The following is a 26,362-nucleotide window of genomic DNA, read 5'->3' as shown; positions in this document are numbered from 1 at the left end:
ATGCTCTGGTGGATGTCCCTGTGATTTTTTTTCTCCTATGGTTACAGGAGGATTTCTCCTAGCCTCAATTAGAATTGCTGAGTCATAGAGAATGTATCTGTAAACATTTCGTGGCTACTGCCAGTTGTTCTGAGTGCTTCTCCATCAGATGAGAGAGGACCTGTATCCTTACCGACTTCTCTGTCAGCACTTGATATTATCATATTTGAATTGTTTGCCGATCTCATGGAGGAGATCAGTATCCCACTCATGTTTTAATGAACAATTCTCTGATCCTGCAAGGTGAAAAACTGTTCCATAAGTGTATTAGTGATTAGAATTTCCTCTTCCATGAATTTCCTGTTCATATTTTTACCTAGGAATACTTTCATAGATATTTATAATGGTTACTACACAGCATTAGTAACTAATAATGATTTGCAACCTGATTGGTGTTTTGACACTTTTAATCCTTTAATTCTACCACATATAAAAAACAAACTAGTGTTTTAAAGGTAAGCTATAATAAATTATGGTGAACTACTGAAAAAATTTAATAAATATTTACATAAATTCACATATCTGTAATAAAAAGTGTACAACCTCCCTGAAGAAGGAATTATGGCAGGCAATCATTAACAGTCCTTTTTAAAAATCTTTTTCTACTTTATATTCAAATGCACAAAAAAGAGTACTCATTTTTTTCCTAAAATCCAAACAACAAATCACAGGTATAGGTTTATTTTTCAGAAAAAAATAAATAAACAAAACACAGACATTTCTTATTTGATTGTCAAAAACAGGCACCTAAAAAGAAAAATAGGAATCACAAAAAATATTCAGTGAATTTCATTTCATCCATAGTACAGTAACACCAAAATATGGCTACACAGCATTAGATATGAACTATTTAAGTATTTGGAGTCTTACTTCATTCTAATTTTTCTTCCATGCCTTAAGCACATATTTTAACCTCTCTGGTTTTCATTGTCCTTGTTTGCAAGTGGGAAAATATTATGTTTGTGTTACTGTTTTAGATTATTGTACCAAGGGTGCAAATTAAATACTTCAGAAATAATTTGAGCAAAACAGAGGCAAAAGCTCCTCTTATTGTATTAAAGAGGGTTAAAGAAAAATACAAGGCAATATGCCTTAGGAAAAAAACAAAAGAACATATTCTCCCTTAACATTTTTAATCTTCATTAAAAATTCTGGATAGGAATTCTTTTTAGAAGATTTAGATATTTAACCATCATGGCTTTCAGGTGTATTCTATCACATTTTATACGAGCACTTCCATGAGACGTTTCTGTCTTTGCATTTTCTCAGAATATTTCACAAAAAGACACTCTAGTTACTGAAATGTCTTATAGATTTATATAACAGGAATTTATTTATTTACTGTTATTATTAGTATTATGTTTTATATGACAGGAATTTAAATTTAGGATCTAATTAGAAAATTTTCAACAAGTTTCATGCGTCTCAGTGTTTTCATTTTATGAACAATGTCATTTTCTTTTAAAAAAAAAGTCCAATTCTTTTATTATCCAATAGAAAAATATTCAATTTCAACCTATTGCTTTTGTGGTCTCCTAAAGTCATTTTCTTCCTATCTATTGGTTTACATTATCCAATAAAGTACTATGATGAATAAGAAACATGCTGTTTTCTTTTGAAAGAAGTGGTTTGTTGAGTTTTCTTTTGTAAGTTATTCCCCCACCTTTGTTGTAATATCTTTATGCTCCCCATTCTGTAGAATTTCTGATTATTAGAATGAATGGTAATATCGTATTTGTCTGAAGAGTATTGATTTATCAATCGTGCATCCATTACTTATGACGCATGTCTCTGACTGTTCAGAGTGATTTCCAAAGAAATTCACTGTTTTGGAACAGTTTTAAACAACATAAATAAAAATTCCACTCTATGGGTCAATATACCAAGCTGATATCTCTATAGATTTTCAGGAAAATGATTGGGGGATTTGTGAAATTACTTTAAGTCATGCCCCCCCATGTATTTTGTCTAACTCTCAATAATGCATTTGGTTGGAAAATCTTTGACTATGCCAAGAACTTATAAAACAGCTAGGAAAGTTATAGAAATAGATTTTGATTAGGACATGGAAAATAGAGGTATGAATTGATGACCTTTTAGTTTTACTTAATTAAATATAAAGTTAATATCAGTTAGAAAATTAAACCCTCGTTTGTACCATAAATTAATAACAAATTATTAGAGGAAAATTACAAAAATATAATGATGTCTTTATTCTTTGCTGCTGATTGCCCTTCATTAAGTTTTGTTTCCTGGGTAGGGGGCTTCAGATCCAGGAATGATGATTCATGAATTCTGGAGACTGGTATTTTCAAGCAACATGATTTTAGAAATATAGCATTATATCACATCAAAATATCCAACCTAGGATGAATAGTTACCCTAGCACTTTAAACAAAGGAAGTAATATTCCCTAATGTTATGTGTAAATTGTCCTTGTCATAAATTTAGTTCTCATGTAGAATGGTCTTGAACAAAAAGTTAAAAAATTATACTGCCATTACTCCCTATATAAATTATTTTTTTAAAGCACATTATATTGTCCCATAATAGGGATGGTTGTTTTCTTTCAGATTTTTCCTAAAATTTTAAATTAAGCTTCATTTATTTTTATTTTATTTTACCTATTATATGTGTATGTTTATATTTATTGTAATTTTATTTTATTTTTGCAAGAGATAGGGAGAACCTGGGAAAAGGTGCATATGCTATAAACTAACATGTTTGACACAATCATTTGTGTTATTCAGAAATAAAAATAGCATATTATTTTTCAGATGTTTTCCATGCTAGATGTTTAGTTACAGCACTGATGGCAGCAACCCATATATATTTTTTCTTATTCTTTTTTTTTAACGTTTATTCATTTTTGAGAGAGAGAGAGAGAGAGAGAGAGAGAGAGAGAGAGAGAGAGACTGTGAGTGGGGGAGAGGCAGAGACAGAGAGAGAGAGAGACACAGAATATGAAGCAGGCTCCAGGCTCTGAGCTGTCAGCACAGAGCCAGATGCGGAGCTCAAACCCACAAACTGAGATCATGACCTGAGCAGAAGTCAGATGCTTAAACAACTGAGCCATTCAGGCACCCCCTTTTTCTTATTCTTATATAAGACATAGTTAATGTAATAAACTAGAAATAGAAACTAGTGATGAATATATATATATATATATATATATATATACACACATACACACATATATAATATATATTATGTATATAATTTTTAAATTTGTATTCTTTCTAAAATTATACAAATTGGTACACATTATATATTTTGACTTATGTCTTTTGCTTGAATTAAGAAAGGTGATAATAATTTTTCTACATAAGTCTCGAAGCATGATAGATTTCACAACAAGACCTGAAGAAAAACAACTCCAAATTAAAAGTAGTATCATTATGATTTCATTTCAGTCAGAATGTCTTGGGAGGTTTACTAGAAGAAATATACTTTTCTGGTATGCTTTTTTTTACTTTTCCTCAAAACTTTTCATTATGTGATAAGAAATAAAGATAAAAATGTTCATTTTTAAAGCCCAATTTTTTCTATATTTGTGTTGTACTCAGACACACACAAAAAAGGTTTTAGAGACACAAAATATCATTCAATGAACCGCTATTCATATCCCAGGAGTCCTCTGCTAAGTTGTGAAGAACAAAGCAATTAGTATGAGCCTAGTCTAAGGCAGCACACCATATAAAAAAGGAGACAGGTTTATAAACAACTATACTACAATATAAGTGCTAACCTAGAACTATGACTAAAGTAGTTATAGGGAATCACAGGGAAAGAAATAAATTAATCTCTGAGTGGAAAGAATGAGATTGTTAAGACTTCATAGAAGAGAGGATATTTGCACTGGGCCTTGAAGGGTGACCAGAAATTTGTCAAGTGTAGAAAGGATAAGAAGGATAGGCAAAGGAAAAGGCATGAGTAAAGACATCTAGATGCATAGGGCATCTGGGGTCAGAGATCCACTTGGGGAGAAGTTACAAAAATGAAGCCAGATTGTGAATGGTAATGAATTCATTTGGGCTATGATGAGCCAGAAAAGAAATGACATGTTTTGATAAATGATCATAATTACTGTGGATATTGGAAAGGAAGAAGGAGTGGAAGCACGGATGCCATTAGGAGGCCACTGAAATAATATGAACAAGAGATGATACCAACTGGATGAAGACAATTAGAATTAGACAATTAGAATGTCAATGGGTTTTTAGAGGCATTTTAGGCATTAATTTACAGAACCTTGGGTAAAATTCTTCTACAGAGTGAAGAAAAGGACTCAGAAATCACAGGTGTATCTGTTGGGTTCCTAGGTACAGTTACATTAACTGAAATAAGAATCCAGGAAAAGGCATTTGTGAAGGTGAGGAAAAGAGAATATACTTATGGTTGAACTTGATGCACTTGACAAGACTCTACATGGCATCCATAAATGATGTTTGGATAAATAATGAGCCTTTAAAAACTATGTGAAATTTTCTCAGAGCTACAAGGGAAAATCATCTGTCCATGAAGAAAAAAAAATAGGAACAGTCTTTACATACGCTTTGTGGAAAAATCTGACTCCCTCATACTTGACCTTCCCATCAGTCTGAACTTCTTGATGGCTCCTACCCACTGAGATCCATGCTGCATTGCTCCTCCTTGTTTTTTAACCACATTTCATCAGTGTGAGATACTTTGTTTTGCTTTTCTTTCTCTCTGAAACTACATTTCCACCTTCAAAATCTAATTAAGCAGCATGTCCTCAGTTAAGAGTTTCTCAATCTCTTTTCTTCCTATGTTGCTTCAATATTTTGCATTTTTACTGTTACATTGTTTACTTACATGCCTGCTTCTTTTGTGAAAATAATGGAACGGAGTCTACCTCTAACCTTTTTTTTCCAAACTGCTGTGATCGTTATCTGCTAATCTCCATGGAGGGCTTGCAGACTATGGATAAGAGCTTTGCTTGCATTTTTTTTTTTTTAAATTTCACACACACACACAACACACACACACACACACACACACACAGACACTATCATGTTGGTATTATCAGTCCCATTTTATACATGAAAAGACTAAGGTTTCCAGATATTAGGATAAATTACTCATATCCATAAAGATAGTAAGAGATATTAACAGACCAAATAGTCCATATGGTCTCAAAATTCTTATTCTTAATTTCTATTCTTGCCACACATAACAATGTCTGGCACTAGGTAGGCACTAAATAAATCTTGTGGAACAGAATATAATTATCATATCACATTATATTACATTACATTATATTATTGTTATATTACATTATATTATATTGTGTTATATTTAATAAGATATGATAAGTCAGGATTATTTTATCACCATGATTAACCATGTATAGGTTAATCACCTAGCAGTAAATCTGATTCATTTTCAGTTATTTCGGGCAAAACAATAAAAAGACAGCAATGAATCATTTAATCAAAAAACAACATGAAAATGAGAACATTTTAATAAGCAAAGCTATATCGATCTGTGGTTTTCTTAAAATAGAATTTCCAGATACAGGGGAAGCGTTAGTAAAATGTTTTATTTCAACAATTTGGTAATTTGTATAAAGGAAAGTTACAGGCAGACCTCATTTATAGACCTCATTTATAGCAATTGCTCCATTGTAGAGATAACCTAAAAGGTTACTACTTGTTATAATATATACATGCAGACAAGAGACTAAGGCTTAGGTTTTAGCAGTGCATCCGGATTGTTATTGTACTTTGTGCCTATTACATCATGTTAGTCATTGGCATTGTGCTGCTGAAGGAAACTTTCATATTAAAAAAAAATATATATATATATACATATATATATATATGTATATATATATACATATATATATATATATATATATATATTAGAATTGTTTCTTGAGAAATAATCAAAGCTAGACAGAGGAAAATTTTTCCTTCCCTGTAGACTAGAATAAGAATTATATTATCATGAGCTCAACAGAAAGAATCAATTCGGAGAGTAGTGAATTGTTACCTTTATGAAAATCTACTGTATCTAATCATGTATTAAAATACAGTTTAAGTACGTAACACAAAGGATGCTAAGGAGCTATGATATTCCCAGCATCACTCTTTATGCCATTGTACTGTGAGTCACATAGCAAAAAGAGTGGTAATACATGGCATTTCAGGATCAAAATTAAAGGACATATAATTAATAGAATCACACACACACACACACACACACACACACACACACACACACACACAGTCAAATCTTTGCAACCAATAAACAGATTCTGTGGTTTCTAAAAGATTGACAATATTGTCTCCTAGTTCTGTTTTGTACTGTGACCAAGCATTTTCTCAGGCTGTCTTGTTCCATACCTAGTTTGTGGGTATTGAAGTAATTCTAAGTACTTTTAATCATCGAATCAATTTAATCATACTCAAGTAATTTTTTTCTGAAGTAAGTAGAAATAATCTTATTATTGAACCCTTTATTTTGTACTAGTAACAATAAGCCTATAATTGGACTTTATAAAGAGATTAGCTACAGGTCAACACTGTTAGTGTTAGATTTTACACTTTCACATGAGCTGGTCTCAGGTTTACTTTCAAAGACAACTCACTGGGTTGAACAGGGTCACCATGGAAGTTTGAAAAGAAAGATCAAGGAAATAACACATGTATATCCATTTTCAAAGTACATTCACTTTTTGTATAATTGTATTACATACATATATACAATAGTCACTGGGGGAGACCAGTTAAAATTGGGCATTTTGATTTGGAGAGGGGACAGGGGTAATTCTAAAAAAAATGGAACTTGTTAAATATACATTTAATGTCCATAATCTGTTCATCAAATTTTCATGAAAAATAGTTCACTGATACTCAGACATCATTTTGATAGATACTGTAAGAAAATAATCAATATTGCAACTCTGTAACAAAAATTGATTTTTTCAATACTGTAGTTTCTATATTAAAAATGTATGAAAAACGCTTTTAAAATCATCGATATACTTATACATATATACTAATATATGTATATGTACATACACAAATATATATATATACATATAAATATCTATGCATAGTGATTTACTTTTGTTTCATTTTTATTTATAATATACACATATGTAGTATAAATGTTTAACATCTTTCTGTGCAGTGATTTTTATTTCTTTTAAGTCAGGATTATCTTTGTGGTAACTCTGACTAAACCAGAATAATGAAATAGCCTACCAGCTTTTCCCAAAACCACTCCTAGTAAATGTTTGCTTACAATAATACAACAGCATCACAATATTTGCTAAGGAATTATATATACTTGTCGTTTTCTCTCTAGCCTCAACCTCCTACGGGAAGAGAATTCTGGTGTGCATCAGAAAATTAATAGTGTAACATTATTGGCTCCCTTCCCTGAATATCATCACTAGCTCAAAGCTAGGAACAAATATGAGAACCCCAGTATACATAATTCAATCTAGCACAAAGAATATGGTAATCAAAGAACATTTCTTCCTTTTAGCACTGTTTCCTCAAATGATACTGGCTGGAGTGATGAAATTTTGGCTGATTGTGAACTCCTCTGAATAGGCCCTTGTTTTGGAAGGTGAAGCAAGACTGGGGTATGATACAAGTTGTCATGAAACCGTTTCAGGTACAGACTTTGAGAGACAGAGGGTAAAGAGGACATTAGAAGGCTTCCATGATATCTGGAGTGCCTGAGTGGCTCAGCTGGTTAAGTGTCAGACTTTGGCTCAGGTCATGATCTTAGGGCTTGTGAGTTCAAGCCCTGTGTCCAGCTCTATGCTGACAGCCTGCTTCAGATTCTGGGTCTCCCTCTCTCTCTGCCCCTCCTCTGTTCATGCTCTATCTCTCAAAAATGAATACATGTTTAAAGAAAAGATTTAGAAGGCTTCCATGATAATAATTCCATGAGGTTGGAATAGGAAAGTAATTAGGATTCAGCAGAAAATTGGAATTTTTAAAAGCTACATTTAGCTAAATTATTTTTTTCCTTAGTTCTCAGCAACTTCATTATAACAGTGGGGGAGTTAGAGGAAACAGTGAAATAAAAGAATCCTAGAGCCGAGAAACCCCAGACATTGCATCAGTTTCCTAAAACTAATTATCTGCAATTTATTAACATACAGATACATAGTAGGTAAATTTGCCACACAAATATCATGTTTTTCAGGTATAAAAACTTTACAGAGGTCCTTATCTATACAAGTATTTCTCAAATACCAATTAATGTTCCTAAAATTAACATATAGTCTTTATGCTTCTAATGGCTGATATTTACAAACAAGATATTTACAAACTAAAAACACTAAATCATACAGTGAGTTTATTTAAAAGCAGAACATATGAAAGTAGAAAATCCTTATTATGGCTGAGTATTTTCACAACCATTTCAAAATGTTTTTCTGCTTTTTTTTGCATATATGGAAATTTGTCCTTTGTTCCTCTTTGTACTTTATATTGCATGGTGCTGATATTTAATAAAATCACAAAGAATAACTTAAAAAAGACCAAGACTTTTTATTTTGTTCTCCTAAAATTTTTACACACATTCTTTGAACTTCCAACTTGACAAAATGTTAGAGACATAACAACCCTAAGGAACAGATAAAACTATATTTTTATTTAATAGAGTATCTTGTCTAAGTTCATATAACCAGTGAATATAACTAAATTCAAATAGTCTGGCTATAAAATCTACACTCTTTTGTATTACTATAAAAAGCCTACATTAATAACCACCATTTATATAATATATCCTATGTAGTAGGTAGTCATGTGTTTTTATTATATTTCCCCTTGATTTTTCATGTCATCCCAGTTCTACAAATTGAGATTTGAGAGTTAGAGTCTTCAACTGCAAGTGATTCAGTGAAAGTTCCAGTAACTATCCCAGTTTCTGGTAACTAGTAGAAGTTTTCAATCAAATGAATGAATACATTATTGCATTTCTAAAAACTTAGTTACTGAGAAGATATATTTTTGTCATTAAAGATTTTTCTTATGTTAGATTGTTTAAATTCTGCAGTGTTTTTCTTTTTACTTTGAGAAGTCCATCCATAATTGCAGAGGAACAATGGCCATGGAGAAGAGTGGGAACAGTCAACATTTTGTGGAAATGATACATGGGGGCTATTTCAGAGATCTGGGCTGCTACCCAGACTATTATAATAAAATTAGGTGCACTGAAGTGCCTTAGGGCAAGGATATCCACCTGAGTACGGGCATACTTTGACAGGCAGACAGACAAAACCCTAACTTGGAATGCAAGTAGCATGAATCACAATTTAAATGCTGGAAGAGTTCATCTATGCTAAATTGCTAAAGACAGACTGTGCTGGGGAGGAGGTAATTGTAAGGAAGAACTAATTTTATGTTAAAATGAGTTACATATATTTTGAGGACAATAACTAAAATAATTGTCCTGGCAGGCTAATATCATTATAAAATATAAAAAGAAAATAGTAGTACAAAAGATTCCTATGCTGTTTGATAATTAAACACCTGGAGAGTGAAGGAATAGTTATTTATAACATACTCATTAGACATTAAAATTACAGACTAGAAAAATCGTTCAAATTGAGGAATAAAGTAACGAAACACAATGGAGAAGAATTGGAATACCATGTTTCTTCCCCTTCATCTCCCAAGCTCTCTTAAGGAAACTCTAACATAATTATGAGTCATCCCCACTTTAGGTCAGTAACAGTCCATTAAGAGATCACTTGCATACCGTACCTTGGGTTATCTTAAAGCCTTGCAGCAAACGCATCTGTCCCCAAATTATGCTTATCATTCTAGAAATATCTTCTAAAATTCAGTCCCTCCCATCCTTCCTCAAAATCAAGATTATGAACCCCGCTCTCTATGTTGTACCCTACAGACTGCAAGGAAGGAGAAACATTTTTACCCAGCACATAAGCTGATAATCATGATGTTTTAGTAGCAAAGTAAGATCCTAGGGAAAATTTACAAGAATTTTTAATCATGACTAGTAATACTTGAATACAAACGCAAACCTGAGATAAAGAAAAAAAATTCGATACAGTGTACTGATATGCTGCATATATGAATAGTCTTCAAATAGATATATTTAGGTTATTTAAATGTTTGTTCAAGTTAGGAAAACAATTTAATTCCTTTGCATGTAACAGAATTAAGCCTATAAAAAATTTATTTTTTTACTGCTAGGAGGAGTATCATGTGGATTTCCAATTTTACATTCTATAATTATAGAGTATGACTAGATATTAAAGTGCTTAGATACTTCCTGTGGGGGATGAGGTTAAGAGTATAAATGAGAATTAAGAATGAAAACCACATTAATATTAATTTGACAAGGAAAGTAGTCTAATTGACTAGTGACTTTTTTTAGAGAGGACAGATTCACTTTCAAAAGAACTTGTAAACATGGAGAATATTTTTAATTTTTAAAAACAAAGTAATTCTATTTACTTTATGATATGGATTTATAATTTTAGACATCAAGCTTTCATTTTTCTTCCTATTTTTCTAAAGGCTGGATATACATAAAGTAGAAAACTCTGGGAAGCATATTTAGAAGGCTTTATATTTATTTTTAACAAAAGCAAACAATATTTGCATGCTATTGCCCTGGATTGTAAATTACTCATTAATCATATTTGTAAGAAAGATGGGAAAAACTTCCATGTCATTGGATTCAGATAAAGAAAACCCATAATATTTCTCTGATAGATAATAACATAATCATAAATTCTGTAGCACCTACATAAATCATTTGGGTAAATTATTCTTTCAAATGTAATATATTATGCTCAAAATTTTCTGTTAGCTAGTCTACAATTAAGAGACTGATTTTTCTTTTTCAGTGCAGCTCATATTTTCATATGCTTTATTTAAATAAAGTAATTCTTGATGCTGAAACATATAGTTCAATATAAACATTCTGTTCTTTCTATTAAAGATTACATATGATTTTTCTAAATAAGAGTATAGTACATTAAAATATATTATTTTCACCGCAGCTTGTAATCAGCACTTCAGAATAAAGTGAATATGAGTGCTTCTTATTATTTCATATTAAAGCAAATATTAAGAATTCTGTCAGCAATAAAGTTTCTCTATCTTATTTACCCTAGCTTTGATCTATACTTATTATAAACATTAGTGTGTCAGCTAGAATAAAGCTTGAAGGTTTTTTTCTCTTTTATTTAAATGTCTTATTAGTAAGTTAAATTCAAATCTAAATGTGGTTCATGCACAATTTTGGCAGTTCTCTTCTAATACTTTATCAAGACTTATATTTTGGATTGGTTATTGTTTTCACCACTCCATAATTAAATTTTTAATTGACTATATGACAGTAAAATGGTACCTTTTCTAGGAAAATGAGAGATTATGTGGCCAGTTAGTGCCTTTCAGACTTTTTCTATAGCTAGTCCTCTTAAGATGACAGAATCAAACATGTTTTTAGTTAAAACTTGGTTAGCAAGTATATTCAAAAAGAATGACTTTACTACTAAAATTCTAAACACACTGTGAGCGTATTGTTTATTTTTGTAATGGTGTACGAGTGGTACTCATTTGAAATATGTTTAAGTGATATTTCTGTTTCTTTTGATGAAATATGCAGGGATAAGTTTCAATGTCTTGACAATAGCTCTTCCTATGATTCACTCGTTGAGTCAGATGTCTTAACTACGCTAAAAACAAAAACACACAAAAAAATACATACAGACCTACAGATGTAAGAACATCCTTTTCTCCATTGTCTCCTCAATATGCGGGTGGAGAATGGCTTTTCTGCTGTATTTAGCAACAGATGTAAGTTGATGAGCTTCCCAAGTCCCCTGGTGAAATGAATTTGTCAGAAATACTTTTTGTTCCTTACAGAATAATAATATATTGTTTCTTCTAAATTACTCCTAATTCTTTCATACACTACACATTGAACTACTGTGCAATAAGTAGCTGCAATTTTTTTAATGAAAATTCTGGGCACTAAATATGGGTGAAAAGATGCATTGCCTTATGCAACAGTATCATAGCAACCAAAGTTCTAAACTAAAGCAATCAGAATGGCAAAATGATGTAATCCAGACAAGTATATCAGAACAAGTAAGAATGACAATAACAAATCGCCACCAAACTCTATCAGTTCACACTCCACACCAAGATCCCTCATGAAGAGATAATTTTCATTTTCTGGATTTCAAATATCCCCACTCCTGGATTCTAGAATGGTGGAGAATATAGTGCTGGAAGCTTATGTGTCTCCAACTATGACCTAATTTAAGATGGAAGGATCTAATTGATACACATATGCCAAAGTAGCCACTGTATTTTTAATACGTATAAACAAAATGCTTTTCTAATGGGGGAAAATACCATGAAAGACAAAGCCAGACACTTCATTTAACAGTGTCTATTAACGGGGAGGGAAGGGGAAGCTGTATAAAGGAATAAGTGGCTCCTGGAGAGAAAAGTGCTTCCCTCTCTTCATTTTAGGCCTCCAGTTAGTTCACTTTGTTTTTTCGCAAGCCATACTTTACAAACTAAACATTCTTTTGGAAAATGAGTTTAAACACATTGGCAGCCAAAGAAAGGAAGCATAGAGGGGTAAGTGTATAAGATAAAAACAATGAAAGCATTCCAAAATGTAGTTAACAAACCGAAGGTAGCCATAGCTATTTAGAAGCAAGGAAAACAGGCCCATTTCCAATATGTCTCAAGCAATAAAAAAAAATCTAGCACTGATTTAATTTTCCTTTTCTGACTCTCTAGAGACTCAAGATACATCTGCTACATCGGTTTAGAATGATGTAGGGTGACACAATTACCAATGATCAAGCAGTCACAAATAGCCAAGAACCTTAAACTTTATCTCTGTTTGAGTGTTTTGTTTTTCTATTTACAAAACAAAATGTTTAAAATAACTGAAATGTTAATACTACTAACAAAGTGACTCCATTGTCAAACATACTTTGTATCAAGATTTGTTAATTGTTACAAGATAGGGCATTGGTACAAATATATTACCAAATACTGAGTAAAACAATTTAGATATGCCAGGAATATGAAAAACTAACTGGAGAGTCTAGAGACACCAAAGTGCCCCTAAAAACACTTTTAAATATGATTGTAGTCAACTTCTTTTTTGAAATTTCCTAGATGTCTTCCACTTTCACCTTGAAACACTTTCCTTTTTTTAAGTCTGTATCACGTTTTTAATGTTCTTTTTAGGCATTTTTTTCACTGTTTTTAGCCATTATTCTTAGTATTCTAGGTGGGTTTCTGTTGGCAAACCATTCCATAAATATTGATGTTCCCTGAGTTTCTGCCTTCTGCCTTTCCCCCTTGTTATTATTGTTTCATGTACTACTTTTCAGCAACCTTACCCGTAGTCACAATTACAAATACTGTGGTGACTTTCTACCGGATATGTTCACCCTACTGACTTACAAGTCAATTTAATTTAAGTGTCCTTCATTGCACTAGTTACTTAACCTGAAAAAAATCTCTCCTTTCCCTGTATTTGTCACTTTGGTAGAAGACTCCACAATCAATTTGGTTGCTCAAACTGGAAACATAGGTGAGAGATTCATTTATTTTCTTTAACATTTATATTGGAGTCCTTATGCTTCTGTGTCCATCTATTTCAGTTCTGTCTTGTCTTAGCCATTATTACCCTCTTTGTAACTTTCTTACCTTGACTATCATCATTTCCTTTAGAAAAAAACTTCTTGTTTCACATGTCTTTAATTTTAACATGGTTTCGAACTTATTCTCCACTCTCCCCAACCCACAGCCAGATGGATGTTTCTAAGATGCATAATTATGATACTAATCTACTTTAAATTTTTTCAATGCTCCACTTGCATATAGGATAAAGTTCAAATGCCTTTGCATAAAATATAATGCTCTTTGCCACAGTCATACAGAGCAATTTGGTTTTCCTGAAATAGACTACATAATGTCTTCTACCTGTTTCTTATGACTTTAATGACCTTTTACATGCATCCAGGCTGATTTACAAACATAAAATCATCTTTTGAATCGCAACTTATTTGACATCTAATCGAGGGAAACACTCTGGCATATCTAGACAGTTAAGTCTCTTCCTCTTTTGAGATTCCATAGTCACTTAATTATGGCCTTTCATAATAGTTACTGCATCATCAGAATTTACAGTATTGTACTGTGTGCTATCTAACTATGCTGTGTGTATCTTTAGTGGTATCTTAATAAATTATGTTGAAGAAAGGAAGAGAAAGTTAGATGAAGAAAGGAAAAATTAAAGCCAAAAGGAGTTTTGCCATTAATTCCAATTTCAGGGTTTCTCTCGGATCTCATCAAATTCTACTAACTTATAAATGTTTGATATCATTTTTATTGCATACATGCATTGTGGTGGCTAATTTTATATGTCATCTTGTTTGGGCTATGGAGTGTCCAGACATTTGGTCAAACGTTATTCTGCAGGTGTCTATGAGGGTGTTTCTAGATGACACTAACATTGGGATGTGTAGACTGAGTAAAACAGATTGCCTTTCCTAATATGAGCAGGCTCCACTCGATCAGTTAAAGTCTTGGATAGAAAAAGAAGGCTGAAGGGCACCTGGGTGGCTCAGTCAGTTAAGCAACTGACTCTTGATTTCTGCTCACGACATGATCTCACGTGTCATGAGATTGAGTCCCATGTCCGGCTCTGCGCTGACAGCTGGAGCCTGCTTGGGATTCTCTCTCTCCCCACCTCTCTCTGCTCTTCCTCTGCATGTGCACTCTCTCTCAGAATAAATAAATAAACTTAAAAACAAATTAAAACTGACACTCTCATCAATAAAAGGGAATTTTCTTCCACCTGCCTGTCTTGAACTAGAACGCCATTTTGTGTGTCTGTGTTGTTTTGTTGTCTCTGGACTTGAACTGAAACATTGACTCTTTCTGAGTCTTCAGCTTGTATGTCTTTGGACTGTAACTATACCTTCTCTCCTGGGTCTCTAGCTTGCTGACTGCAAATCATAGGACCTATCAGCCTCCATAAAGGCAGGAGCCAATTCCTTATAATAAGTCAACCCCCCTCCCCCACCTAGATATAGATATATACATTCTATTGATTCTATTTTTCTGAATAATCTTGACTAATATACACATGCACATAAGGATTAAAATGTACAAATATGACAAAGGGACATTTTGAATGTATCACACTCAGACTAAAATATAATCAGGTTAGGGGTGCCTGGGTGGCTCAGTCGGTTGGGCGGCCGACTTCGGCTCAGGTCATGATCTCGCGGTCCGTGAGTTCAAGCCCCGCGTTGGGCTCTGTGCTGACAGCTCAGAGCCTGGAGCCTGTTTCGGATTCTGTGTCTCCCTCTCTCTGACCCTCCCCTGTTCATGCTCTGTCTCTCTCGGTCTCAGAAATAAACGTTTAAAATAAAATAAAATAAAATAAAATAAATAAAATAAAGTAAAATAAAATAAAATAAAATAAAATAAAATAAAATAAAATAAAATAAAATAAAATAAAATAAAATAAAAATAAAATTAAATCAGTTTTTAAGCCACAAGAACTAATAACTCATAATGGCTACTTGTTTCTGTCACTGTGAATTTTAGAAAGCAAAGGGGGAAATGTGCACAGGGACACTGAAGAAAAGAAAGAAAACAATTCTCTGATTTGATCATATTCCTATATCCTGAATCATCTTAAATCATTTAAGCTACTCAATTTTCTTAAGTTTTGTAATGAAGTATTTTTCTCCTGAGAAGATATATGTACATAATTTCACAGGAACTTTGCTTTGTTCCTTTAATGCAAGTGAACACAGCCTCCCATATTGTATAAACGTTTTTGCTGCTTTGTTTAAAAACTAACTCTACAAAGTGCCGAGATTTCAGAGGGGTCTATAATAAGATCACTTGGTTATATCTGGCAGCCAGAGTAGTTTAAGGTTTATGTCTACGAGAATGTGCTAGAATTGAAGGACTTGAAAAAACAGCAAGCTGAATAAGAAAATGATGAAGTAAACACCATTACTTCTCTGACTAAATAAAAAGAATAGATATGAACTTCCTTATAATTTTACTTGTGATGGATCATTATAATCCAGGCAAGACAGGGAAATATAGTAATATTAATTGAATAATAAAAATAAATAGTAGGTAATAGTAAATAATAATAGTTAATATTTACTGAGTGCTTACCATGTCCAAAAACTGATGTCAATTTATTTTATACATGCTAACTAATTCAGTCAACAATATCTTTAATAGATAATACAACTATTGTCCCTGCTAGAGAGACAAGTTGTCTAAGGCACAGAGAAATGAAGTATTTTTTTTTTTTAACTCAGTAAGAAGTAGAGACCAGGCTGAAATTCAGGGCCTATGTCCTCATCTCTATTCAGTTCTACTGCTTAGATGATAACAGGTCTGCCAGGGAGTTACCTAACCACAAAGACGAATTATAGGACAGAGTACTCAGTTTTCAGGGTTCCAAATGCAATATGTATTTAAATATTATTACAATAAATGAGTATAATGGAACCAATTATCCATTGATGTGATTAAACGGTGAAATGTAAAGTGTTTCCATTTCCACTAACGTATATTAATCTCAGATGGAAATTTATTATTTTATTTTAAAGGACCCTTTCTGACACTCATGTTGCCAGCACTACATAGATATATAATAAATAGTTAAGAAAGATTCACCAAATGAATAGTCTGTAAAGAGTACCAATTTGTGGTAGTTTCTCCTCATTAAGATGTCTGCCCCAAAGTACAAAGAAGTAGACAAATTGCTATTTATATGACGAGCTGCTGACAGCATTGTGTGGCAGGGAATTCTGTGACCAGAGGGCAAGAAGAAAGTGGCAGGTAGAGACAGACCACAAGAGAAGCACAAGAAATTTCAACTGTAAGTGCATTTGTTGAATTATCTACAATTCTGTCTGACTTTCTGTTCTGAACAAATATGGGAATGGAAGTGACAATAAATGAGTTTGCCATGTTGCTGAGAGAACCCTGGAAAACACAAATATTGCAAAACATTTCTAGAAACAAGGATCCAAAGTACAAATCCAAGGGGCACTCAGAGAGCAAACATGAGATCTGAAGTAAATACGCTTCAGCAGAGTGGAAAAAGAACCTGACAACAAATTCCCAGAGTCCTAGCTCTGTACACATCCAAGACTTTCACAAAGGCCTTGCACATAAATTTGTAAGGACCCTTTTATGTGAATTATTTCTGATTTGAGTTGGTGGGGTATTCTAGAGTGAAATGTAATCCTAATACCCTTGGCCAGTGAAATGTGAAGAAGTGGAACTAAACTTATTGTGAAATAAGAAGCTAATTGTCTTTTTTTTATTTTTTTAAATTTCTTTTAACGTTTATTTATTTTTGAGACAGAGAGAGACACAGCATGAACGGGGGAGGGACAGAGAGAGAGGGAGACACAGAATCCCAAGCAGGCTCCAGGCTCTGAGCCATCACCCCAGAGCCCGATGCGGGGCTCAAACTCAGGACCGCGAGATCATGACCTGAGTTGAAGTCGGACGGTTAACCCACGGAGCCACCCAGGCGCCCTGAAGCTAACTGTCTTAAATCTTAACATTGTCACTGAGCCAAATCTACTGTTAGCTTTCTATGCTACATAACAAACTACCACAAATTTAGTGGTTAAAGCAACACACATTTCTTATTACACAGATCCTGTGTCGGGAGTCCTGCCATGACATAGCTGGGTCCTCTTCTTAGGATTTCACAAAGCTGAAACCAAGGTGGTACAGAGCTCATTCTCACCAGAAGCTTGAATAGGAAAAGAGCCTCCAAGTTCCCTCAGGTTATTGGCAGGCCCATTTCCTTGCAGCTACAGAACTCATGGCTGCTTTCTTCTTGAAAGTCAGCAGAAGAATCTCTTCTGCTTTGGGTCTTGAACTTCTAGACTCTCTTCCAAAGGGTTTACCTTTTGATTAACATCAATAATCTCCCTTGATTCATATATCCTTTTATTAATATAAAGTCAGTTGATTTGGGGCCTTCACATATCTACATAATCCCTTCACTTTCTTCACATTTTTTTTTTTTTTTTTTTTTTGGTTGGAAGGAATAACAGACTCAGGGGAAATGGATTGCACAGTGTGTGCATGATTGGGGGTTATTTTAGGATTCCTCCTACCTATATCTACCATGACAAGTGGAGTAACCAATCAATACAAAAGATTATCATCTCTAGATTCTTTATTACAAGGATCAGGACTATCCTGGGTCACAAAATGGAAGCAGGTTCAAGACCTAATTTAATGCTGAGAGAAATTCAACTAATCATTGAAAATTGCCAGACTAAAGAGTAAAAAGCTTCCTACCTTTAATCCTAAACCATAGTACTCTTTTCTTGTCAAACCTCCCAATTAAGTCCCAAATATATAAAATATATTCTGAATTTCATGGTAGCAGAAAATACTCAGAACTTTCTTAAAACACGCCTTTGTTCATTGTTAGCTTCACATACTCTTGTGTCACCAATGGATTATATCCTTTTGTAAATACAAGTTTCCATTCCTTTCTATTGTCACCTTTATTTTTTTTCAAAATGTGCTTTATGTAAGTCGAACCTTCAGCTGAATATAAGAGTTTAAGAGGGTTTAATGTATGTTTGCATTCCAGCAAACACACTTTCTGATTTTTATAAACAGTATTATAGGGTTAACATATTTTCAACTTACACTTTACAAAAGAAGTGAGTTATTTACTGCTATGTTTGTACAAACTATTTTTCCAATTTGTATTTGTTAAATATTGGCTTATAGTACACCAAATATTTTATGATTTTTTCTGATCTTTTTTTCTAATATTTTATAGTGGTTTAGTATGCTAGCCCTATACTTAGTTAAAGAGTACATTTTCCATGCTATCTTGGTCATGAATGAAAAGGCCAAATAGAATTGGGCCAAATCTCTATAGAGCATTTCTTATTATGTCTTCCATTCTCACCCTGAACTGTTAATAATGATGTTTTAGATCACTATACACTTATTTTACAATTAGCTGTGGGTCTAATAGTTCAGTTGAACAGTGAGCATTTTCCAATATATTGATGAATATGTCATGTGGAACAAAGTCAAAAGTCTTGCTAATATGAAGATTGATTACATTTATTATTTTCCTTGGATCTTCCAAAGTCATTATTTGGTATGACAAGGGTTTTTAATCTTAAAAAAAATCCTATGGGCCATTCTTTCTCTAACCACTAGGGTAGGGAAAAACAAAACACTTTTGTTAGTTAAGATGCAAGCATAATTCCAAGATTGTGAAGAAAATAAGATAAATATATAGTTTTCAGCATAACATTTTTTTCATTTTTCTATTTTATCTACAAAAGATTCATCAGATGTCTTTGTGATTCTCAATGAATTATAAGACATAAAGCCTACTAGCTTCTGTTAGGACTCAAATCACCAGTGCCTAACAAGTTTGACATACCCAGGATCTGTACGTTGGTGTACTTCCTCTGTCCCACTCCTTCCCCTATTCCACCTCAGTTTTTTGGCCTTTTATTCTATAGGTTCCCATTTCAATTTTTTTTAAGTTTATTTATTTATATTTTGAGAGAGAAAGAGAGCGAAAAGGGGGAGGGAGGGGCAGAGCGAGGGGGAGAGAGAATTCCAAGCAGTCTCAGTGCTGTCAGCACAGAGCCTCATGCAGGACTCGATCCCACAAACCATGAGATCATGATCTGAGCAGAAACCAAGAGTCAGAGGCTTAACTGATTGATCCACCCAGGAGCCCCCTATTTCAATTGTTTTTAATGGCACAGGTTAGAAAAAGCAACATCTGTTTTATGGGTGTTTTGTTTTGTTTTTAGTGTTATTCACTTTACCTAGTTCTTTTTTGTTGTTGTTTTTCTGTCTTGAGACCAGCCACATGAAAAGAATGCTTTACAATTCCCCTTATGTCATGTTTAATTTCATCTCATTTTGTTTTGAATTCTTTTTTTCCTTTTATTCTAAGAACTTACATATTTTTCCTGGTTTTTGATAATTTAATAGCTTCCTTTTTATAGTAGTTTCCATTTGTTAAATTCTGATTATATAATTTTATAGGTATAATGATTGAGACTATAGAGTACATGCCTTTCTAAATAATGACAGTTGTTTGGGCCAAAATATTTTCCCAGCTTTAGTGAGAATGGAGGATAAAAATCTTACTCAGTGAGAAATGTTTTTAACTTGGAAAAGAAAAGGGATGATGACACACTTAGCAAGACAGAATGAATTCTGTTTATCCTCAACATATCCTCAATGAAATTAAATAATTTTAGCATGCCAAAATATGTATTTGTTGCTGTACAAATGGAGCCTCCCATACAGAAGGCAACATGATAAAAATGCAAGTAAGAAAGAGAAAAAATAGATTCCTAAGCTCTTATACCTAATATTTCACAGTTCTACCTACTCAAGATGATTGGCACACTAGAGGGGAAATAGAATTTGATATGTTAGGCATTCAAAATTATCCTATAATTTAAAAATAAATTTAATACCAAAGCAACTACACTATACCTAGTATAAAAATGTATTGACTAACAAAGGACTCATTATTATGGAACTGATTACACACAAGCAGACATGACTATTTGGTGCCTATAAGTGGTGGTGGTAATGTAATCTACTTAATGCATGAAGAGATCAAAAATTTGATATTTCTTCATTACTGCAGCTTGTCAGATAGTAAAATATTTTACACTTCATTTTCATGAAAATTATGCTTTCCTGAGTTTCTATAGGTTTACCTTCTATTTTCATATCTATGTATTGGAGATTAGTTGATCCATGAGAAATTACAGAGAATACATTCATGTTTAGCTCCAAGCCATTATTCAAATTTCAGTTGACCATGCATTTGTCTATTTTTTAGAATGCCAATTATTTTGTCTATCATATAATAAATTAGAAAATATTTTACAAAATTATTAATTAAAACATTGCAATCATGGTGGGCAATAACAAAATGGAACAATAGAATGAAAAAGAAAGTTTTGATGAGGATATGAAGAAATAAAGTCTCTTACCTGTGAGTGTGGAAAAATAAATTGCTAAAAATGCTTTGTATATCTGTCTAGAAATATTGATTAAAGCATTCTTTATAACACAGTAATTCTACTCCTAGATTTTTACAAAACATAAATGCATATGTATGTGCACCAAAAGACATAATCAAATATGATCAAAATATAATAATCAAAGACTAGAACCAAGACAGTGCCTATAAACTGTAGAATGGATTAAGAAAATAAGGTGTATTAATTCAAGGATGTTTTATAAACAATGAAAAATAATTATATTACACTTAAGGGCATGGGTGAGATATTCATAACATTCAGCAAAGAAAGCCAGATACATAAGAATACATATATTATGATTTCAATTACATAAATTTTGAAAGCAGAGAAAGTGATCTTTGAAGTTAGAATTCAGAATAGTGATTTCTTTGGAGGAGTAGGAAACTGGGACTACTGAATTGAAAGTGACAAGGAAGGAGGTTTCTGGATGCTGAAAGTGAGCCTTAACTACTTGGTTACGTGGATGTGTATACTGTGTGGAACTTCACTGAATTGTACTCTCTTGTATGCATCTTATACTTTAATAAAAATGAATTTTATGTGTTTGTAGAACTGTAATTCATTTGGAGGATTTTTTTTTCCATCTGCTTCCATTTATTTGAAGTATCCAGAATACGTAAATCCACAGAGACAAAAAGCAGTTGGTGATTGCCAGCATCTTGAGCAGCGGGAGGAACAGGAGGGACTGCTTGTCAGGTACAGGGTTTCTTTTGGAATAATGAAAATGTTTTGGAACTTAATGTAGATGGTGGCTGCCCAACAAACACTGTGAATGGACTAAATGCCATTTAGTTGTACATTTTTTTAAGTTTATTTATGTATTTTGAGAGAGAGTGAGAGCATGCAGAGAGAGAGAGAGAGAGAGAGAGAGAGAGAGAGAGAGAGAGAGAGAATCCCAAGCAGGCTCCATTCTGTTAGCGCAGAGCCCAATTCAGGCTCAATCTCACAAACCTGTGAGATCCTGACCTGAGCTGAAATCAAGAGTCTTGTCTTTCAGAGAACTCACTAGTTGTACACTTTAACATGGTTACTTTTATACTGTGTGAATTTCATCTCAATATTTTAAAAACGCTTTCCACACTCTGGGTATTTTTGAGTTGTATTAATTTGTTTTAGAAAAATGACTTTAGCTATTTACAAGAAACTCCACTCAAAAGTGAAGGTAGGAGGTGAACCCCAGTATCTTTTCCTAATCACCAACGTCTGAGACCCAGGTCTGGGAAATGGGAGGATTAAGGAATTCACAATTATTAACTCCGCACACGTGCCAGGAGCAGGCCTTTTACTTATTCCACTCCATTTTCCCACTTTCGACATGGTACCCTTTGCTTTGTGTTTATGACAATCGGTTTGTCCTTCCAACCTTGAGAAATTCATGGTAAGGCTATTATTCCCATTTTAGACATAGGGAAACTGAGACCCTTCCGTGTCAGGACCTGGTTTGGAAGTCAAGTTGGCCTGTATCCAGACACCAACCAGGTGTCCCTGATGGTGTTGGAAATCCCACCCAATACTCACAGTCACCACCAGTGTGGATCCTGGGGAAAAGAAAGGAGGAAAAAAGGGCGCCCTGTGGCTCAGTCATGTTTATCTCTCTCAGGTTCCCCTTTCCTGTCCTCTACTTAACAGGGTAGAAATACCACCCTGTAACTATAAATGCCATTCTCCACAACACTTGGCATAGCAGCTTATTCATCTGAAGAGAGACTCTTCCTTTGGCAGCCTAAGGCCTGGGAGCAGTCGGGACTCTTAGAATGGCTGGTGGTGCCTCTGCCCCCCACAGTCTGGGTTCTGTGTCCATTTGAGGAATCCTTTTTATTGCATTCCCTGGGGTGCCAGGGTCTTCTAAGGGATTCCCTGATTTCTCACAGTGGGCTATGTATGCTACATGCTGGCTACGGTGGAGTAAGGATAACAAGGGGGCATTCCAGTTTCTGGTCTTCACTCTTCTGCTGGCGATCCACCATCCCGACACACTCTGGGCCTCATTCCATCTGCTGTCAAAGCCCCGAGCTTCCTTGCATGGCACTTGGCATAGCTCATCATCACACATGGATGTGCACGGTTATTTGATTTCTGTCTGCTTCCCCTCCTAGACCCGCTGCTTCAGAGCTTGGGGACCCAGTGCTATGGGGCTCATCCTGCACCTCTCCTAAAACCACCTGTGCCTCCCTCACAACGGGAGGCGCCCTCACTCGGACCAGTGCTTTGGTCAGGTCGGCCTCTGGAGAAAAATGTCGAAAGTGATTAAAGATTTAAAACTGTAGATGGCCATAAGATTATGAAGGTCCTAAAAGTGCTAGGAGAAAATATAAGTGAATATTTTTACAATTTCAGATTAAGAAAAATATTCCAAGATTTACACCAAACCATAAGAAAAAAGAAGAAAATTGAGACTTAATTTTATAAAGATTAAGAAAACAGGGAAAAAATTGAAAAAATGGGAAACAAAAGCAACTGCACATGAAAGATGGAGGGTTAACTGGTCACTTCAGAAAGAGGATAACAACTCGTTGTCTAGAAAACTGGTAAATAAATGTAAATAATTCAGAAATTTATCCTTTTTTCTTCTATAAATGCTACTATAGTAGAAAAATTGGCAGTTGAGGGGAAACTTCTTTTTATAGAACATTCTGTTAAGTGGAAAGTGCAGACATACTGATATAATTAAAACATAAGCATTTGATAGTACTATATGAAGTAACAAATGTAGATATTAGCCACCAATATAAAAATGAAAGTGCATGCATGGGTCATATAGTTATAAAGAAACTGTAAGATTGTGAATAGAGGTTTCATTGGGAGAGAGCAGAGAGGTTGTTCCTGGGATGGGTCTCATAGAATGTCCAGCAAAATTCCAGTTTTCAACCTGTGTACTTGGATCAATATTATAAGCATATTTACCTCATGATAATTCATTAAGTTCTTTGTTCATTTTATGTAATTTCCTGTACCTCAGTTTTATTATGCAATAAAAATATTTAAGATAATTTAGCATTAAAATGCACATAGGAGGGGCGCCTGGGTGGCTCAGTCGGTTAAGCTTCCGACTTCGGCTCAGGTCATGATCTCACGGTCCGTGAGTTCGAGCCCCGCGTCGGGCTCTGTGCTGACAGTTCAGAGCCTGAAACCTGTTTTGGATTCTGTGTCTCCCTCTCTCTCTGACCCTCCCCTGTTCATGCTCTGTCTCTCTCTGTCTCAAAAATAAATAAATGTTAATTTTTTTTAATGCACATAGGAAAAGATAAAAATAGAGTGAAAAAATTGAACACTTCAGGCAAGGTCAATGAAACTACAAAGTCAATTCAGAAAAAAAAAATCAGTAAAATTTTTAAACAATTCTTAGAAGAATTGTATGAAGTGCAAATTCTGAAAATGAGATTTAGTTCATCTATCACACTGTAAAAGATTAAAAACACCAATACAACACAAAATTAGACATGGGTATCTAACCATTCTGGCAGGCATTTGAAAATATGTATTCCAAAGAAAATTACATGTACATTGAACTGGCAAGCTTTAGGAATAACCAAACAAGTATAGTAAGACTAATGTGCAAAGTTTCCTCCCTACCAAGCTTCAGAACAGCAAAAAAATTGGAAATTAATCTGAGAAGCTTTGACTTAGAAGGCAGACATCAAAAGGTAAAGTGATATTGACCAGAAGTCGTCAAGCTCCAAATAAGTACTTCCGACCATTTGTCAAGGAGGATGTATGCATGAAGTATTATGGGGCAGCTCACTACCAATTGGGAAAAAAGCAAAATAGATATAAAAATTACATTTTCATTTCACAATATACACTAAAGGAAATATCAAGTAAAATTAAAAGGTTAGTTGTAAGAAATAAAGTGATCAGAAAACTAGATGCAAGTGAATATTACACTCCAGCTATGAAATTTATAAATCATAAACATGATTTATTGGCAAAATCATAAAAAAATTGACTGAGAGATTTTAATGTTTCTTTGTTAAAATTAAAGTCAAACAACTCACATTTACTACAAAAAAATTAAAAGGTCTTCTAATTATAATATAAATGGCACCAATATGAAAAAAAATTAACTGGTTGAGTAGACATATAGGGCTTAGACAGAAACAGACACCTCTGATAATGCAGATGGTAAACAAATATATGAAAGGAAGATCATCATAGTTACCATAGAAATGACAACTAAATATACATCATTTTTCATAGCATATTAACAAAGCTTGAAAATTCTAAAACCCAAATCTGATAAACATGAGATAAACAACTTACTTTTAAAAATCAATACAAGAAAAGTAAATTAGGAAAACCCACTTAGGAAACTATATATTTAGAGAGAGAGATAGATGTACAGACTAGCTTATTATAAGTATAAACATTTAGATGTGTATTAATGCATATTTGAATTATATATAGAGGCGCCTGGGTGGCTCAGTCAGTTAAGCATCTGACTTCTGCTCAGGTCATGATCTCACGGTTCGTGAGTTCGAGCCCTGCGTCGGGCTCTGTGCTGACAGCCCAGAGCCTGGAGCCTCTTCAGATTCTGTGTCTCCTTCTCTCTCTGCCCCTCCCCAACTTGTTCTCTGTCTCTCTATGTCCCTCAAAAAATAAATAAATATTAATTTTTTTAAATTGAATTATATATACAATTATTTGTATAATATTGTACTATTATATATAAAATATATTTTAAATGTATGTAAATATATATATATATAGTTATAGTTATATGTAAGATATAAAATGTCCAGACACTTTGATTCTGTCATTATGACTCCAGAAAAACATGTTAAGGAAATAAATACAAAAAAAAAAGCTTCAAGTATAGGATTATATGCAAAAATAAGAAAAAAAAACAAACTGCCAAAATGAATAGTTATAAAAGACATTCTTTAGATGAGAATATTGATAATACTGTTTTAAATAATATGTAACACACAGCAATGTTATAAAATGGGGAAATGTTACAAAGTTGGGAAAGATGTATGGGGTAGTATATATTCAAATTCAAAATTATTTTTAAATAAATATATTCATGGCAAAAGAACACTTTACAATATTATCAGTGGTTGTCTTTAGATACTGATAGCAAACATTGGAGTGAATACAAGTTATTAGGCAAATCAGGTAATGGCTAATAGGCCAAATTTGATTTTTTTCCCCTAAAGTGTTTTGACAATTCTAGATCTTTTGCATTTTCATATAAATTTT

General features: G+C 33.5%; 1 long non-coding RNA gene across 1 annotated transcript; it reads left to right on the top strand.

The window, feature by feature from the left end:
- Positions 1 to 12,187: 12,187 nt before the first annotated feature.
- On the top strand, positions 12,188 to 24,064 carry LOC123379906. Its single transcript, XR_006584941.1, has 3 exons — positions 12,188 to 12,656; positions 21,714 to 21,859; positions 23,501 to 24,064. It is a non-coding gene; the product is annotated as an uncharacterized LOC123379906 (long non-coding RNA).
- Positions 24,065 to 26,362: the final 2,298 nt, after the last annotated feature.

The sequence above is a fragment of the Felis catus genome, chromosome C2, assembly GCF_018350175.1.
Source record: "Felis catus isolate Fca126 chromosome C2, F.catus_Fca126_mat1.0, whole genome shotgun sequence".
Classification (NCBI taxonomy): Eukaryota; Metazoa; Chordata; class Mammalia; order Carnivora; family Felidae; genus Felis; species Felis catus.
This window is presented reverse-complemented; position numbering and strand designations above follow the sequence as displayed.